The sequence below is a fragment of the Ranitomeya imitator genome, chromosome 3 (assembly GCF_032444005.1).
Source record: "Ranitomeya imitator isolate aRanImi1 chromosome 3, aRanImi1.pri, whole genome shotgun sequence".
Taxonomy (NCBI): domain Eukaryota; kingdom Metazoa; phylum Chordata; class Amphibia; order Anura; family Dendrobatidae; genus Ranitomeya; species Ranitomeya imitator.
The window spans coordinates 30427205-30445673 of NC_091284.1; the positions used below are offsets into that span (position 1 = coordinate 30427205).

At 42.6% G+C, this 18469-nt stretch overlaps 1 protein-coding gene across 3 annotated transcripts in view; it reads left to right on the forward strand.

Moving 5' to 3' along the window:
• Window positions 1–18469, forward strand: part of C2CD2 (C2 calcium dependent domain containing 2) — a 64105-nt gene that overhangs the window by 21353 nt on the left and 24283 nt on the right. The gene's annotated exons all lie outside the window — the stretch shown is intronic.

The following is an 18469-nucleotide window of genomic DNA, read 5'->3' on the forward strand; positions in this document are numbered from 1 at the left end:
ATGTGCTCACTATATGGCAGTATTATATTAGCCCTGTAAACTTCCGTTATGTGCTCACTATATGGCAGTATTATATGGGCCCTGTATACGTCTGTTATGTGCTCACTATATAGCAGTATTATATGGGCCCTGTATACGTCTGTTATGTGCTCACTATATAGCAGTATTATATGGGCCCTGTATACTTCTGTTATGTGCTCACTATATAGCAGTATTATATGGGCCCTGTATACTTCTGTTATGTGCTCACTATATGGCAGTATTATATGGCCCCTGTATACTTCTGTTATGTGCTCACTATATGGCAGTATTATATGGGCCCTATATATTTCTGTTATGTGCTCACTATATAGCAGTATTATATGGGCCCTGTATACTTCTGTTATGTGCTCACTATATAGCAGTATTATGTGGGCCCTGTATACTATTGTTATGTGCTCACTATATGGCAGTATTATATGGGCCCTATATATTTCTGTTATGTGCTCACTATATAGCAGTATTATATGGGCCCTGTATATTTCTGTTATGTGCTCACTATATAGCAGTATTATGTGGGCCCTGTATACTATTGTTATGTGCTCACTATATAGCAGTATTATATGGGCCCTGTATACTTCTGCTATGTGCTCACTATATGGCAGTATTATATTAGCCCTGTAAACTTCCGTTATGTGCTCACTATATGGCAGTATTATATGGGCCCTGTATACGTCTGTTATGTGCTCACTATATAGCAGTATTATATGGGCCCTGTATACGTCTGTTATGTGCTCACTATATAGCAGTATTATATGGGCCCTGTATACTTCTGTTATGTGCTCACTATATAGCAGTATTATATGGGCCCTGTATACTTCTGTTATGTGCGCACTATATGGCAGTATTATATGGCCCCTGTATACTTCTGTTATGTGCTCACTATATGGCAGTATTATATGGGCCCTATATATTTCTGTTATGTGCTCACTATATAGCAGTATTATATGGGCCCTGTATACTTCTGTTATGTGCTCACTATATAGCAGTATTATGTGGGCCCTGTATACTATTGTTATGTGCTCACTATATAGCAGTATTATATGGGCCCTATATATTTCTGTTATGTGCTCACTATATAGCAGTATTATATGGGCCCTGTATATTTCTGTTATGTGCTCACTATATAGCAGTATTATGTGGGCCCTGTATACTATTGTTATGTGCTCACTATATAGCAGTATTATATGGGCCCTGTATACTACTGTTATGTGCTCACTATATAGCAGTATTATATGGGCCCTGTATACTACTGTTATGTGCTCACTATATAGCAGTATTAAATGGGCCCTGTATACTACTGTTATGTGCTCACTATATAGCAGTATTATATGGGCCCTGTATACTACTGTTATGTGCTCACTATATAGCAGTATTATATGGGCCCTGTATACTACTATTATGTGCTCACTATATAGCAGTATTATATGGGCCCTGTATACTACTATTATGTGTTCACTATATAGCAGTATTATATGGGCCCTGTAAACTTCCGTTATGTGCTCATTCTATAGCAGTATTATGTGGGCCCTGTATGCTACTTTTATGTGCTCACTATACGGCAGTATTATGTGGGCCCTGTATGCTATATCAGCCTGTGTCAGCCTGTCTTTTGCTTGGTGAATGCTAGCCAGTTATCAGTAGGTCTGGTTGGACCACTTATATTTTATGTTGGCTACCTTCAGCTATATCCTCATATGTGATAAGCATTATATTACATTTTGTATGTGTTGCACTATGCACTTTATATTATTTGATTGATTTTGTGCATATGAATACTCGTCATTATTCTTTTGGGTATTAAATGACTACATTTCACTACATCTATAAAAGGCTAATCCTATATAGCTACATCCTGTGTATCTTTCTTGCTAATTGTTAGGCATTCACACAGACCTTTGTATTATAACTCTGCTCAAACGTGGCACTAATAAGGTGTCGCTGCCCTTTAAACTTTAAATATTTATACTTGTGTTTCTATATTTTTTTTTTAATGTAAATTGTCATAATAAAGTGTAGTAGAGCGGCTCACTCGGCTGGAGACAGAGGTATAACCGGAACACTGTCTCTTTAAGAAAATACTTGGTTTATCGTAGCAGCATAAACCAAGCTTGGGAAAGTAAACACAGCCCTCTGGGCAAAACAAAGAAACAAAAAGAAACACAGTCCTTTTCCTAGCAGAGATCGGACCGCTCACAGGCAGTAATGTCCACAGTTCAGATCAGCACACACTCTCCTGCAGTGCTCTCTCTCCAGGCACCTCCTGAACACTGAAAGCTCTGGCCTTCAGCCATGTAAGCCCAGACCTTGTGACTCCTCCATCATGTGACTGATCCCATGATCCTGTAAGGACACTGCAGGTGGAGATAAGGTGGACCCCCTCCCACCCGCTCTATGGAGGTCCACTAAAACCAGCTCATCATCAAACTTTATAAAAAACCGTCCCAACACGCAGTGTGCTGGAGGAAACTATTCTGGTTTTACATCACTGACGCCATCATGCTCAGTGACACGTATCTCCCCTACATCACTTCACCATGATTCTGTCACAAAAGGTACATATTTTTTACATTATCTGCTCTGTTATCCATTTTTTCAGTTATTTATGTGTTCACGGTATTTCAGTATTTTGTGGGAACTGCATGATACTGTTACCTGCTCAAAGTATGGAAGTGTTATGTATTAAATGTAAGTTAGTGTTATATGTTCACTATTATGTGCGCCCTGTATGGCACTCTTAAATGTTCACTGTATGGCAGTATTATGTGGACACTGTATGGTACTGTTACATCATTGTATGGCAGCATTATGTGGGCCCTGTATGGCACTCTTAAATGTTCACTGTATGGCAGTATTATGTAGACGCTGTATGGTACTGTTACATGTTCACTGTATGGCAGCATTATGTGGACACTGTAGGTTACTGTCACATGTTCACTGTATGGTAGCATTATGTGGACACTGTATGTTACTGTTACATGTTCACTGTATGGCAGCATTATATGGACACTGTATGGTACTGTTACATGTTCACTGTATGGCAGCATTATGTGGACACTGTATGGTACTGTTACATGTTCACTGTATGGCAGCATTATGTGGACACTGTAGGTTACTGTCACATGTTCACTGTATGGCAGCATTATGTGGACACTGTATGTTACTGTTACATGTTCACTGTATGGCAGCATTATATGGACACTGTATGGTACTGTTACATGTTCACTGTATGGCAGCATTATGTGGACACTGTATGTTACTGTTACATGTTCACTGTATGGCAGCATTATGTGGACACTGTATGGTACTGTTACATGTTCACTGTATGGCAGCATTATGTGGACACTGTATGGTACTGTTACATGTTCACTGTATGGCAGCATTATGTGGACACTGTAGGTTACTGTTACATGTTTAATAATAATTGTTATTTTTACTGTATGGCAGCATTATATGGACACTGTATGTTACTATCACATGTTCACTGTATGGCAGTATTATGTGGACACTGTATGGTACTGTCACATGTTCACTGTATGGCAGTATTATGTGGACACTGTATGGTACTGTTACATGTTCACTGTATGGCAGCATTATGTGGACACTGTAGGTTACTGTTACATGTTCACTGTATGGCAGCATTATATGGACACTGTATGGTACTGTTACATGTTCACTGTATGGCAGCATTATATAGGCACTGTATGGTACTGTTACATGTTCACTGTATGGCAGCATTATATGGACACTGTATGTTACTGTTACATGTTCACTGTATGGCAGCATTATATGGACACTGTATGGTACTGTTACATGTTCACTGTATGGCAGCATTATATGGACACTGTATGGTACTGTTACATGTTCACTGTATGGCAGCATTATGTGGACACTGTATGGTACTGTTACATGTTCACTGTATGGCAGCATTATGTGGACACTGTATGGTACTGTTACATGTTCACTGTATGGCAGCATTATGTGGACACTGTAGGTTACTGTTACATGTTTAATAATAATTTTTATTTTTACTGTATGGCAGCATTATATGGGCACTGTATGGTACTGTTACATGTTCACTGTATGGCAGTATGTGGACACTGTAGGTTACTGTTACATGTTCACTGTATGGCAGTATTATGTGGACACTGTATGGTACTGTTACATGTTCACTGTATGGCAGTATGTGGACACTGTAGGTTACTGTTACATGTTCACTGTATGGCAGTATTATGTGGATACTGTAGGTTACTTTTACATGTTCACTGTATGGCAGCATTATGTGGACACTATATGGTACTGTTCCATGTTCACTGTATGGCAGTATTATGTGGACACTGTATGGTACTGTTACATGTTCACTGTATGGCAGCATTATATGGACACTGTATGGTACTGTTACATGTTCACTGTATGGCAGTATGTGGACACTGTAGGTTACTGTTACATGTTCACTGTATGGCAGTATTATGTGGACACTGTATGGTACTGTTACATGTTCACTGTATGGCAGTATTATGTGGACACTGTAGGTTACTGTTACATGTTCACTGTATGGCAGCATTATGTGGACACTGTATGGTACTGTTACATGTTCACTGTATGGCAGCATTATATGGACACTATATGGTACTGTTACATGTTCACTGTATGGCAATATTATGTGGACACTGTATGGTACTGTTACATGTTCACTGTATGGCAGCATTATATGGACACTGTATGGTACTGTTACATGTTCACTGTATGGCAGTATGTGGACACTGTAGGTTACTGTTACATGTTCACTGTATGGCAGTATTATGTGGATACTGTAGGTTACTTTTACATGTTCACTGTATGGCAGCATTATGTGGACACTATATGGTACTGTTCCATGTTCACTGTATGGCAGTATTATGTAGACACTGTATGGTACTGTTACAAGTTCACTGTATGGCAGTATTATATGGACACTGTATGGTACTGTTACATGTTCACTGTATGGCAGTATGTGGACACTGTAGGTTACTGTTACATGTTCACTGTATGGCAGTATTATGTGGACACTGTATGGTACTGTTACATGTTCACTGTATGGCAGTATTATGTGGACACTGTAGGTTACTGTTACATGTTCACTGTATGGCAGTATTATGTGGACACTGTATGGTACTGTTACATGTTCACTGTATGGCAGCATTATGTGGACACTGTAGGTTACTGTTACATGTTCACTGTATGGCAGTATTATGTGGACACTGTAGGTTACTGTTACATGTTCACTGTATGGCAGCATTATGTGGACACTGTAGGTTACTGTTACATGTTCACTGTATGGCAGCATTATGTGGACACTGTAGGTTACTGTTACATGTTCACTGTATGGCAGCATTATGTGGACACTGTATGGTACTGTTACATGTTCACTGTATGGCAGCATTATGTGGACACTGTAGGTTACTGTTACATGTTCACTGTATGGCAGCATTATGTGGACACTGTATGGTACTGTTACATGTTCACTGTATGGCAGTATTATGTGGACACTGTAGGTTACTGTTACATGTTCACTGTATGGCAGTATTATGTGGACACTGTATGGTACTGTTACATGTTCACTGTATGGCAGCATTATGTGGACACTGTAGGTTACTGTTACATGTTCACTGTATGGCAGTATTATGTGGACACTATATGGTACTGTTACATGTTCACTGTATGGCAGCATTATGTGGACACTGTAGGTTATTGTTACATGTTCACTGTATGGCAGTATTATGTGGACACTGTATGGTACTGTTACATGTTCACTGTATGGCAGTATTATGTGGACACTGTAGGTTACTGCTACATGTTCACTGTATGGCAGCATTATGTGGACACTGTATGGTACTGTTACATGTTCACTGTATGGCAGTATTATGTGGACACTGTATAGTACTGTTACATGTTCACTGTATGGCAGTATTATGTGGACACTGTAGGTTACTGTTACATGTTCACTGTATGGCAGTATTATGTGGACACTGTAGGTTACTGTTACATGTTCACTGTATGGCAGCATTATGTGGACACTGTATGTTACTGTTACATGTTCACTGTATGGCAGTATTATGTGGACACTGTATAGTACTGTTACATGTTCACTGTATGGCAGTATTATGTGGACACTGTAGGTTACTGTTACATGTTCACTGTATGGCAGTATTATGTGGACACTGTAGGTTACTGTTACATGTTCACTGTATGGCAGCATTATGTGGACACTGTATGGTACTGTTACATGTTCACTGTATGGCAGCATTATGTGGACACTGTATGGTACTGTTACATGTTCACTGTATGGCAGCATTATGTGGACACTGTAGGTTACTGTTACATGTTCACTGTATGGCAGTATTATGTGGACACTGTAGGTTACTGTTACATGTTCACTGTATGGCGGCATTATGTGGACACTGTATGGTACTGTTACATGTTCACTGTATGGCAGTATTATGTGGACACTGTAGGTTACTGTTACATGTTCACTGTATGGCAGCATTATGTGGACACTGTATGGTACTGGTACATGTTCACTGTATGGCAGCATTATGTGGACACTGTATGGTACTGTTACATGTTCACTGTATGGCAGCATTATGTGGACACTGTATGGTACTGTTACATGTTCACTGTATGGCAGCATTATGTGGACACTGTATGGTACTGTTACTTGTTCACTGTATGGTACTGTTACATGTTCACTGTATGGCAGAATTATGTGGACACTGTATGTTACTGTTACATGTTCACTGTATGGTACTGTTACATGTTCACTGTATGGAAGTATTATGTGGACACTGTATGTTACTGTTACATGTTCACTGTATGGCAGTATTATGTGGACACTGTATGTTACTGTTACATGTTCACTGTATGGCAGTATTATGTGGACACTGTATGGTACTGTCACATGTTCACTGTATGGCAGCATTATGTGGACACTGTATGTTACTGTTACATGTTCACTGTATGGCAGTATTATGTGGACACTGTAGGTTACTGTTACATGTTCACTGTATGGCAGCATTATGTGGACACTGTATGGTACTGTTACATGTTCACTGTATGGCAGTATTATGTGGACACTGTATGTTACTGTTACATGTTCACTGTATGGCAGTATTATGTGGACACTGTAGGTTACTGTTACATGTTCACTGTATGGCAGCATTATGTGGACACTGTATGGTACTGTTGCATGTTCACTGTATGGCAGTATTATGTGGACACTGTAGGTTACTGTTACATGTTCACTGTATGGCAGTATTATGTGGACACTGTATGGTACTGTTACATGTTCACTGTATGGCAGTATTATGTGGACACTGTAGGTTACTGTTACATGTTCACTGTATGGCAGCATTATGTGGACACTGTATGGTACTGTTGCATGTTCACTGTATGGCAGTATTATGTGGACACTGTAGGTTACTGTTACATGTTCACTGTATGGCAGTATTATGTGGACACTGTATGGTACTGTTACATGTTCACTGTATGGCAGTATTATGTGGACACTGTAGGTTACTGTTACATGTTCACTGTATGGCAGTATTATGTGGACACTGTAGGTTACTGTTACATGTTCACTGTATGGCAGTATTATGTGGACACTGTATGGTATTGTTACATGTTCACTGTATGGCAGCATTATGTGGACACTGTATGGTACTGTTACATGTTCACTGTATGGCAGCATTATGTGGCTTATATGATACTGTCAAATATTTATAGTATGGTTGCTGTTGTTTAGCACTGTATCGTGGCATTTTTTAGGCACGATATGGCTTTGTAATTGTGGTTAAATTACAGTGGTGAAATCACTTCTAAAAATGGCAAAATGGTTTACACAGAGACCACACAAACCTTGAGTGATGGAATATGCCCCTGCTGCATGGCTGCTCCATAGCACAGATCAGGGGGCCCTGCGGCTGCAGGAGACCGGGAGCTGCCACATATGGGGTCAGCGACATGAATGTGGGCTCAGACTGTTCTCTGACGGGAGGTGGCGGTGTGCGGACAATCCGCCATATTGTGCATTTGTGTATAGTGGTGGGAAGATGGACCACCTATAGGGGTCATGAGTGTCATTCCACATCTCATGGTCATCTGCAGATGGTGGCAATCCCATAAGACACTGTTATTATGGGATGGTACCCAGTATGGTGGGATGATAATGGTCGGGGAATCACTGATGTTTCCCGCCAGGGACGGACTCCGAACGTTCCGGGATTTCTATTTCTATGACGTCCCGGTAAAGTCTCTAATGGGGGGGAAAAGTTGAGCTATTTCAGAGAGGTTTCTGAGCCTGTGACGAGTGTTGGTCACGAGCCGCCGGGGGTGTACTGACTTGTGTGAGTCCATGGTGCTGAGTGCCGGGCACGGTGCCCACATCCGCGTCGCCAGGAGAGCGCGGGGCCCCCACCATGGCACTAATCGCCCATCTGTCCCTGAAAACAAAACCGCTCTCATCAGACCCTGGTAAGTGGATTATGTGGAGACTCGAGCGCCAGAACATCCTGCGACAAGAATCCTATTAACCCTAATTACAGAGGTTCATTTATTTATTTATCTCCCTACCATTCGCTAACGCTGTAAGTCTTCAGTGTCCTGATATCGGGTCATTCCCACCCCAGGCCGAGCTCGCCCCCAGTACTCTACACTCATCTATCCATTTATTTTTGTAGGGTTTTTTTTTTTACTTCTATTTTTAGGTCAGAAATGCTGTTTTTTTTTATTTTTTTGTAACAATTTTTCCAATGTCTTTTTATTCGTTTTAGAGGTTTTTTTTAATGTATTTTTTATTAGGCATTTCTGTATCTGTGTGTGTGTGTGTATATATATATATATATATATACATATATATATATATATATATATATATATATACTTGTGTTGGTTTTTTCACTTTTTTCTTAGGTCATAATTGCTATTTTTTCTTTTTAGAATTTTGTTCTATGTATTAGGTTTTTAGGTCATTTCTAGGTTTATTTATTTTTGTAGGGTGTTTGTTTGTTTTTTAGGCCACAGTTGTTATTTTTTTCTTATTACATTTAGATTTGTAATCATTTTTCATTTTTTTTTCTCTTTTTAGAGTTTATATTATGTCATTTTTAAAATCAGGCTTTTATGTCATATGTATGTATATATATTATTGTGGCTTTTTAAACTTTTCTTAGGTCATTAATACTTTTTTTTTTTAGTAATAATTTGTAAATTTTTCCAATGTCATTTTTTTTTATCAGGTTTTTAGGTCATTTCTAGATTTTATTTTTTTTGCTTGTTTTTTTTTTTGTTTGCTTTTTTAGGCCACATTTGTTTTTGGTTTTTTTTTCCCCTTTTATTGCTCATTAAGGCTATGTTCACACATTGCATTTTTAATGCGTTGCTTTTTTTATATTGTTCCTAAAGAAACACCTGCTCTCTTGGCAGTTAGAAACTTGCCTAAAAAAGCAGGTTTTGCTTAGTTCTTTTTTTTGCTGCGGTTTTGTTGCTTTTTTTTTTTTTTTTTTTTGCAGTGTTTTAGTCTCTTTTTTTCAGCGTTTTTCCAGCGCTTTTTGCACCACCAATTGCTTCTAATGGGTGAAGAACACTGAAAAAAACGCTGAAAGTGACATGCTGCAAAAATGAAGGTATTGTACAAAATACTGAGGACAAAAAAATCCAAGCTGTGTGCACAACATTTCTGAAATCTCATAGACTTTGCTGCTACTGTAAAATAAAGCTGAAAATTGACATAAAAAAATAAAAAAAATGCTGAAAAAACGCAATGTCTGAACATAGCCCAAGTTTAAGTGGATTTGCAATAATTTGTAATTTTTCAAATGTGTCTTTTTTTCTTTATTGACTTTTTTTTAATATATTTAATCAGGTTTTTCGATCACTTCCATATGTGCACGAGATGCTAAACTCGATGTTACCTTTCGTCTAATGTCCGGCCCTAGTGTCAGTCTCCACACATATGTTATTATAGACTGAGCAAACCGGTGCCAAGAATCTCCTGCCAGGAAATCCTGGACCGCAGAGCAACGTCCTAAGCAGGAAACGCAGCAAATGCTAATTCCCAGGATAATTTATTTCAGGGGTGTGTAAACTTATGCAACCAAAGAATCTGAAAAGGACACAAAAAAAAGTCATGGTGCCAGAATTCAAGGCATTTCGTGACGTACGTGAACATCTGTTTCCTCCAAGGAGTGAAAAACCTCGGTCAAAGCATCGGGGTGCAGGTGGAATGGGGCCCGAGACCCCACGACCAAGGCTAGAGACATTCACCGCACTCTGTTTTTGGTGACGCAAGTTTCTTTATTTCGTACGAACCAATAAAATTAATTGTAGCGTTGCAGTATGCGAAAAAGTAAGGGACGTTTCCACCCCGCTGGGGTCTTTATCACAATGTCGCTGCAAGAAAAAAAAGACGACAGAATAAGTGAATAATAGAATGATCACAGGCGATCAACCAACAATAGATATCCCATAGGATCCAACTGTATAAGCAAACGTAAAATATATACCAGCAAAAATAACGTTCATGTAAGCTGAAGGCAAAATAAAGAGAAAAGGAACAAAATTAGATAAAATTGAGCAAAATAAATACAACAGGTGACAAAGTCAGAGACCTCACATGATAAAGGCGATTAGCCTGAGGGTGATAATGCCGCCATCAAGCTTCTACAGTAGATACTCCACTACTAAAAACTGTTGAACCACAAGGAGAAATCATAAAACAAAAAGCAAACATTCCCATGACCTCTCTGAGCGTTATTGACTGCAGGCCGTCACTTCTCAGTTATGTGACCCCCTGTAGCATCTGTCGTCTCTGTGAATGACCACACAGATTGATGCAATATACTATCAGCCTACAGCAAAGATCATGAATAATAAAATAATAAGCCACATTATGTATGATTGTGGAAAAGTATGCATAGTCCATGGAGAGCAGGGCCTCAAATCAGGTTTCCCCATCCTTCTGCCTCATAGATAGCTGTATAATCTGTATGTAGTGAGCTCCCCCTAGTGGTGGCTGTAGAAATCTGTATGTAGTGAGCTCCCTCTAGTGGTGGCTGTATAATCTGTATGTAGTGAGCTCCCCCTAGTGGTGACTGTATAAATCTGTATGTAGTGAGCTCCTCCTAGTGGTGGCTGTATAAATCTGGAGGCGGCGAGCTCCCCCTAGTGGTGACTGTATAAATCTGTATGTAGTGAGCTCCCCCTAGTGGTGACTGTATAAATCTGTATGTAGTGAGCTCCCCTGTTGTGAATTCTGTGGCAGAGCTCCCTCCTATGGTCACAAGTGGTACTTCGGCTGATTCTCTCTGTGAGCTTCCGTTGGTGGAGGAAAGTGGTACTGCGGCTTCTGAGTTTCCTTCCTCAGGTGATGTGGTGAAGTCGTTAGGTGCTGCTCTATTTAACTCCACCTAGTGCTTTGATCCTGGCCTCCAGTCAATGTTCTAGTATTGAACCTGTTTCCTCCTGGATCGTTCCTGTGGCCTGCTGCTCTGCATAGCTAAGTTCTGCTTTGCTATTTTGATTGCTGTTTTTTCTGTCCAGCTTGTCTATTTGTTTTTCCTGCTTGCTGGAAGCTCTGGGACGCAGAGGGTGTACCTCCGTGCCGTTAGTTCGGTATGGAGGGTCTTTTTGCCCCCTTTGCGTGGTTTTTGTAGGGTTTTGTGTTGACCGCAAAGTTACCTTTCCTATCCTCGCTCTGTTCAGAAAGTCGGGCCTCACTTTGCTAAATCTATTTCATCTCTACGTTTGTCTTTTCATCTTAACTCACAGTCATTATATGTGGGGGCTGCCTTTTCCTTTGGGGTATTTCTCTGAGGCAAGGTAGGCTTATTTTCTTTCTTCAGGCTAGCTAGTTTCTCAGGCTGTGCCGAGTTGCATAGGGAGCGTTAGGCGCAATCCACGGCTGCCTCTAGTGTGGTTGGAGAGGATTAGGGATTGCGGTCAACAGAGTTCCCACGTCTCAGAGCTCGTTCAATGTTTTTGGGTTATTGTCAGGTCACTGTATGTGCTCTGACCTCTATGTCCATTGTGGTACTGAATTACCTTATCATAACAGTACTGGAGGCCCAAAGTACTAATGATTCTCAATAGAGGGAAAAAAGAAGTTCTGAGACCATTTTTTTTTCTCTGCACTGTGTTTTGCCTTTTTTTTCCCCTAGACATTTGGGTGGTTCAGGACACAGGTGTAGCGATGGACATTAAAGGTCTGTCTTCATGTGTGGATCAGCTCACGGCAAGAGTACAAAATATTCAAGACTTTGTGGTTCAGAATTCTATGTTAGCACCGAGAATTCCTATTCCTGATTTGTTTTTTGGAGATAGAACTAAATTTCTGAGTTTCAAACATAATTGTAAACTATTTCTGGCTTTGAAACCTCACTCCTCTGGTGACCCAGTTCAACAAGTTAGGATCATTATTTCTTTTTTACGTGGCGACCCTCAGGACTGGGCATTTTCTCTTCCGTCAGGAGATCCTGCATTTGGTAATATCGATGCGTTTTTCCTGGCTCTCGGATTGCTGTACGATGAACCTAATTCAGTGGATCAGGCAGAGAAAAATTTGCTGGCTCTATGTCAGGGTCAGGATGAGATAGAGGTATATTGTCAGAAATTTAGAAAGTGGTCCGTACTCACTCAATGGAATGAAGGTGCGCTCGCAGCTATTTTCAGAAAAGGTCTCTCTGAAGCCCTTAAGGATGTCATGGTGGGATTTCCTATGCCTGCTGGTCTGAATGAGTCTATGTCTTTGGCCATTCAGATTGGGCGACGCTTGCGTGAGCGTAAATCTGTGCACCATTTGGCGGTACTGCCTGAGGTTAAACCTGAGCCTATGCAGTGCGATAGGACTTTGACCAGAGTTGAACGGCAAGAACACAGACGTCTGAATGGTCTGTGTTTCTACTGTGGTGATTCCACTCATGCTATCTCCGATTGTCCTAAGCGCACTAAGCGGTTCGCTAGGTCTGCCACCATTGGTACGGTACAGTCAAAATTTCTTCTGTGCGTTACCTTGATCTGCTCTTTGTCATCGTATTCTGTCATGGCATTTGTGGATTCAGGCGCTGCCCTGAATTTGATGGACTTGGAGTATGCTAGGCGTTGTGGGTTTTTATTGGAGCCCTTGCAGTGTCCTATTCCATTGAGAGGAATTGATGCTACGCCTTTGGCCAAGAATAAGCCTCAGTACTGGACCCAGCTGACCATGTGCATGGCTCCTGCACATCAGGAGGTTATTCGCTTTCTGGTGTTGCATAATCTGCATGATGTGGTCGTGTTGGGGTTGCCATGGCTACAAGTCCATAATCCAATATTAGATTGGAAATCCATGTCTGTGTCCAGCTGGGGTTGTCAGGGGGTACATGGTGATGTCCCATTTCTGACTATTTTGTCATCCACCCCTTCTGAGGTTCCAGAGTTCTTGTCTGATTACCGGGATGTATTTGATGAGCCCAAGTCCGATACCCTACCTCCGCATAGGGATTGTGATTGTGCTATCGATTTGATTCCTGGTAGTAAATTCCCAAAAGGTCAACTGTTTAATTTATCTGTGCCTGAGCACGCCGCTATGCGGAGTTATGTGAAGGAGTCCTTGGAGAAGGGGCATATTCGCCCGTCATCGTCGCCATTAGGAGCAGGGTTCTTTTTTGTAGCCAAGAAGGATGGTTCGCTGAGACCTTGTATAGATTACCGCCTTCTAAATAAGATCACGGTTAAATTTCAGTACCCCTTGCCGTTGTTATCTGATTTGTTTGCTCGGATTAAAGGGAACCTGTCACCCCGTTTTTTGAGATTGAGATATAAATACTGTTAAATAGGGCCTGCGCTGTGCGTTACTATAGTGTATGTAGTGTACCCTGATTCCCCATGTATGCCGAGAAATACATTACCAAAGTCGGCGTTTTCGCCTGTCAATCAGGCTGGTCTGGTCAGGTGGGCGTGTTCACAGCGTTCTTTTCTTCCCCAGGTTTCCGTTGGTGGCGTAGTGGTGTGCGCATGTCCAAGGTCCGGATTCCCTGTGCCCACGTGAAGACACAGCGCGCGATCTGCGCTGTCATTCCTTTCATCGGTGCGGGCGGCCATCTTCCTGGGGCCGCGCGTGCGCAGATGTAGTGCTCTGCTGCACGGGGCTTCAGGAAAATGGCCGCGGGATGCCGCGCGTGCGCAGAAGAGATCGCGGCGGCCATTTTCCCAAAGCCGAGTTTGCATCTTCAGGTCCTGCGTGCTAATTCTTTGTTTGTGAAGGGATCAAAGTGTCTCTTTGGTGTTCAGAAGGTTTCATTTTTGGGGTTCATCTTTTCCCCTTCTACTATCGAGATGGACCCTGTTAAGGTCCAAGCCATCCATGATTGGACTCAGCCGACATCTCTGAAAAGTCTGCAAAAGTTCCTGGGCTTTGCTAATTTTTATCGTCGCTTCATCTGCAATTTTTCTAGTATTGCTAAACCATTGACCGATTTGACCAAGAAGGGTGCTGATGTGGTCAATTGGTCTTCTGCTGCTGTGGAAGCTTTTCAAGAGTTGAAGCGTCGTTTTTCTTCTGCCCCTGTGTTGTCAACCAGATGTTTCGCTTCCATTCCAGGTCGAGGTTGATGCTTCTGAGATTGGAGCAGGGGCTGTTTTGTCGCAGAGAAGCTCTGATTGCTCGGTGATGAAACCATGCGCCTTCTTTTCCAGGAAGTTTTCGCCTGCTGAGCGAAATTATGATGTGGGCAATCGAGAGTTGCTGGCCATGAAGTGGGCTTTCGAGGAGTGGCGTCATTGGCTTGAAGGAGCTAAGCATCGCGTGGTGGTCTTGACTGATCATAAGAACTTGACTTATCTCGAGTCTGCCAAGCGGTTGAATCCTAGACAGGCTCGTTGGTCGCTGTTTTTTGCCCGTTTTGACTTTGTGATTTCGTACCTTCCGGGCTCTAAGAATGTGAAGGCGGATGCTCTGTCTAGGAGTTTTGTGCCCGACTCTCCGGGTTTATCTGAGCCGGCGGGCATCCTCAAAGAGGGAGTAATTGTGTCTGCCATCTCCCCTGATTTGCGGCGGGTGCTGCAAAAATTTCAGGCTAATAAACCTGATCGTTGCCCAGCGGAGAAACTGTTTGTCCCTGATAGGTGGACGAATAAAGTTATCTCTGAGGTTCATTGTTCGGTGTTGGCTGGTCATCCTGGAATCTTTGGTACCAGAGAGTTAGTGGCTAGATCCTTTTGGTGGCCATCTCTGTCGCGGGATGTGCGTTCTTTTGTGCAGTCTTGTGGGATTTGTGCTCGGGCTAAGCCCTGCTGTTCTCGTGCCAGTGGGTTGCTTTTGCCCTTGCCGGTCCCGAAGAGGCCTTGGACACATATCTCTATGGATTTTATTTCAGATCTTCCCATCTCTCAAAAGATGTCAGTCATTTGGGTGGTCTGTGATCGCTTCTCTAAGATGGTCCATTTGGTACCCTTGTCTAAATTGCCTTCCTCCTCTGATTTGGTGCCATTGTTCTTCCAGCATGTGGTTCGTTTACATGGCATTCAAGAGAATATTGTTTCTGACAGAGGTTCCCAGTTTGTTTTGAGGTTTTGGCGAGCCTTTTGTGGTAGGATGGGCATTGACTTGTCTTTTTCCTCGGCTTTCCATCCTCAGACTAATGGCCAGACCGAACGAACCAATCAGACCTTGGAAACATATCTGAGATGCTTTGTTTCTGCTGATCAGGATGACTGGGTGTCCTTTTTGCCTTTGGCTGAGTTCGCCCTTAGTAATCGGGCCAGCTCGGCTACCTTGGTTTCGCCGTTTTTCTGCAACTCTGGGTTCCATCCTCGTTTCTCTTCAGGGCAGGTTGAGTCTTCGGACTGTCCTGGTGTGGATACTGTGGTGGACAGGTTGCAGCAGATTTGGACTCATGTAGTGGACAATTTGACCTTGTCCCAGGAGAAGGCTCAACGTTTCGCTAATCGCAGACGCTGTGTGGGTCCCCGACTTCGTGTTAAGGATTTGGTTTGGTTATCTTCTCGTCATATTCCTATGAAGGTTTCCTCTCCTAAGTTTAAACCTCGTTTCATTGGTCCGTATAGGATTTCTGAGGTTCTTAATCCTGTGTCTTTTCGTCTGACCCTTCCAGATTCTTTTTCCATACATAACGTATTCCATAGGTCATTGTTGCGGAGATACGTGGCACCTATGGTTCCATCTGTTCATCCTCCTGCCCCGGTTTTGGTGGAGGGGGAGTTGGAGTATATTGTGGAGAAGATTTTGGATTCTCGTGTTTCCAGACAGAAACTCCAGTATCTGGTTAAGTGGAAGGGTTATGCTCAGGAAGATAATTCCTGGGTCTTTGCCTCTGATGTCCATGCTCCCGATCTTGTTCGTGCCTTTCATATGGCTCATCCTGGTCGTCCTGGGGGCTCTGGTGAGGGTTCGGTGACCCCTCCTCAAGGGGGGGGGGTACTGTTGTGAATTCTGTGGCAGAGCTCCCTCCTGTGGTCACAAGTGGTACTTCGGCTGATTCTCTCTGTGAGCTTCCGTTGGTGGAGGAAAGTGGTACTGCGGCTTCTGAGTTTCCTTCCTCAGGTGATGTGGTGAAGTTGTTAGGTGCTGCTCTATTTAACTCCACCTAGTGCTTTGATCCTGGCCTCCAGTCAATGTTCTAGTATTGGACCTGTTTCCTCCTGGATCGTTCCTGTGGCCTGCTGCTCTGCATAGCTAAGTTCTGCTTTGCTATTTTGATTGCTGTTTTTTTCTGTCCAGCTTGTCTATTTGTTTTTTCCTGCTTGCTGGAAGCTCTGGGACGCAGAGGGTGTACCTCCGTGCCGTTAGTTCGGTATGGAGGGTCTTTTTGCCCCCTTTGCGTGGTTTTTGTAGGGTTTTGTGTTGACCGCAAAGTTATCTTTCCTATCCTCGCTCTGTTCAGAAAGTCGGGCCTCACTTTGCTAAATCTATTTCATCTCTACGTTTGTCTTTTCATCTTAACTCACAGTCATTATATGTGGGGGCTGCCTTTTCCTTTGGGGTATTTCTCTGAGGCAAGGTAGGCTTATTTTCTTTCTTCAGGCTAGTTAGTTTCTCAGGCTGTGCCGAGTTGCATAGGGAGCGTTAGGCGCAATCCACGGCTGCCTCTAGTGTGGTTGGAGAGGATTAGGGATTGCGGTCAACAGAGTTCCCACGTCTCAGAGCTCGTTCAATGTTTTTGGGTTATTGTCAGGTCACTGTATGTGCTCTGACCTCTATGTCCATTGTGGTACTGAATTACCTTATCATAACACTCCCCCTAGTGGTGGCTGTATAATCTGTATGTAGTGAGCTCCCCCTAGTGGTGGCTGTATAAATCTGTATGTAGTGAGCTCCCTCTAGTGGTGACTGTACAGATCTGTATGTAGTGAGCTCCCCCTAGTGGTGGCTGTATAATCTGTATGTAGTGAGCTCCCTCTAGTGGTGACTGTACAGATCTGTATGTAGTGAGCTCCCCCTAGTTGTGGCTGTATAATCTGTATGTAGTGAGCTCCTCCTAGTGGTGACTGTATAAATCTGTATGTAGTGAGCTCCCTCTAGTGGTGGCTGTATAATCTGTATGTAGTGAGCTCCCCCTAGTGGTGACTGTATAAATCTGTATGTAGTGAGCTCCCCCTAGTGGTGGCTGTATAAATCTGTATGTAGTGAGCTCCCCTACTGGTGGCTGTATAAATCTGTATGTAGTGAGCTCCTCCTAGTGGTGGCTGTATAAATCTGTAGGCAGCGAGCTCCCCCTAGTGGTGACTGTATAGATCTGTATGTAGTGAGCTTCCCCTAGTGGTGACTGTATAATCTGTATGTAGTGAGCTCCCCCTAGTGGTGACTGTATAAATCTGTATGTAGTGAGCTCCCGCTAGTGGTGGCTGTATAAATCTGTATGTAGTGAGCTCCCGCTAGTGGTTGCTGTATAAATCTGTATGTAGTGAGCTCCCCTACTGGTGGCTGTATAAATCTGTATGTAGTGAGCTCCCCCTAGTGGTGGCTGTATAAATCTGTAGGCAGCGAGCTCCCTCTAGTGGTGGCTGCATAGATCTGTATGTAGTGAGCTCCCCCTAGTGGTGGCTGCATAGATCTGTATGTAGTGAGCTCCCCCTAGTGGTGGCTGTATAGATCTGTATGTAGTGAGCTCCCCCTAGTGGTGACTGTACAGATCTGTATGTAGTGAGCTCCCCCTAGTGATGGCTGTATAATCTGTATGTAGTGAGCTCCTTCTAGTGATGGCTGTGTAATCTGTATGTAGTGAGCTCCCCCTAGTGGTGGCTGTATAAATCTGTATGTAGTGAGCTCCCCCTAGTGGTGGCTGTATAGATCTGTATGCAGTGAGCTCCTTCTAGTGATGGCTGTATAATCTGTATGTAGTGAGCTCCCCCTAGTGATGGCTGTATAATCTGTATGTAGTGAGCTCCCCCTAGTGGTGGC